This window comes from Gordionus sp. m RMFG-2023, chromosome 1 (genome assembly GCF_954871325.1).
Source record: "Gordionus sp. m RMFG-2023 chromosome 1, tfGorSpeb1-WG-v2, whole genome shotgun sequence".
Lineage (NCBI taxonomy): Eukaryota > Metazoa > Nematomorpha > Gordioida > Chordodea > Parachordodidae > Gordionus > Gordionus sp. m RMFG-2023.
Genome location: NC_088775.1, coordinates 54437372 through 54439068, shown reverse-complemented (window position 1 = coordinate 54439068; position 1697 = coordinate 54437372). Strand labels below are relative to the sequence as shown.

Below are 1697 nucleotides of genomic sequence, written 5' to 3'. Positions count from 1 at the left end.
TTTTAATCACTTACAGTGGCGTAATTTTTTTTTTTTTTTTTTTTTTATAAAATAAAAAATTATTATTTTTTTATTGCGAATAATTATATTTAAAAAACGGTTTCAATTTAGAGAAATAAGATAATATATTATATATAATACAATATGAATATGAATATCACAATGAAATATATTTATAAAAAAAGGAGTTTTAATTTTAAATGATCACATCGTTTAAAAATATATATAAATTATATGAATTAAAATATTAAATAACAATAAAAGAATAAAGATATATTGTATGTAAATAATTTCTGGCATAGTTATTTATTAAATAACAATAAAGATATTTTGTAAATATTTTCTGGCTTGGCATAGTTAATTAGATATTTATAAATTTAATTATTAAATATATATTTTTAAACCATATAGATAGTTTGTAAATTTTAATTTTTTATAATTTTTAAATATGGATATCCGTAAGTTTTTTCGTCAACAACAAAAAGAAAAAGGTATATAAAAATTTAAGTTGTGTAATTTGAATTAGAAATTTATATAGATATAGATGTTGCTCTTGCTAGTAAAAATCAGCCATCAGTTGAGTTGGTTTTCGTTGTATCCTCAGATGACGAAGGTAATGGTATTATTTATAATATCTTTTATTTAAATCTTGCAATTAGAAAGACCAGACATACCATTACCACTCCATGGGAAAACCAATGATGAGTTAGCTACAAAATCATCAAATGATGGTATATATTCTAAATTATTTATAATTTCTAATATTTTTTTATTAAAAATAGAAACATTTACAAAAGCATGTGAGCTATCAGTTGATTTGGCTGGAAAATCATCAAATGATGGTATAGTATTTATTTTAATTCCATTTTTTTATTTGTAAATTATACTATTTTCATTTTGAGTTATTAAAATTTTGCAATGTACGATATTTAGTTATAATTTTAAAGTTAGTCATTTTTTTGTGTTATTTTGAAAAAGGTAGTACATTATAAGTCAAACAGAGTTGAGCAGTATTGAAAACTTGTATCTACAATACAAACAGAGTTGGGCAGGCCCTCCAGAAAAATAATCTAGATACAGATTTGTTGTGAAAAAATGAATCTTAGATACAGATGATTTATCATTACCAATTAAACTAGAATAGTTTATAAAATACAGTTTTTATTATTTATTTGTGAAGAACATAATTATTTTCTTAAAATCTTTTGTATATACAATCTTGGGCAGCTTATAATATTTAGAAACTTATTTTCATAATTTAAATATTACTACCTTCTTCATTTGCATGAGTGTAAATCATCCTATAAATATAAAAATATTAATTAAAATTGGTAATGATATTCTATAGTAATTTCCTTCTACTTGTATCTGTCTTTAAATTTATATTAAGAAATTTTGATATCTATCTGAGATACATTTTTTATAATCCAGATTTTTTTCTTGTGCTGCTCAGCTCTTAACATTGAAATTCATATTGAAATATATCATTTAAAATCTAAAAAAAAATATAGAAACACCACACCGTTCTCAAAAAGTTGTTTCACTTTACTTAAATTTTCATTTTAAAAATGAAAATGAAAAATTGTTAGCTGTTGAAAATATTTGGATACCTGACAAATGTTATAAATTTCCATTGCCCTTGGGCAAAAGAAATTTAACCTTTCAAGCATCCTGGCTTAACAAATATAAGTGGCTTG

At 21.9% G+C, this 1697-nt stretch overlaps 1 long non-coding RNA gene across 1 annotated transcript; it reads left to right on the top strand.

Moving 5' to 3' along the window:
* The first annotated feature begins 428 nt into the window (after positions 1-428).
* On the top strand, positions 429-740 carry LOC135922807 (uncharacterized). Its single transcript, XR_010571036.1, has 3 exons — positions 429-491; positions 539-613; positions 660-740. It is a non-coding gene; the product is annotated as an uncharacterized LOC135922807 (long non-coding RNA).
* Positions 741-1697: the final 957 nt, after the last annotated feature.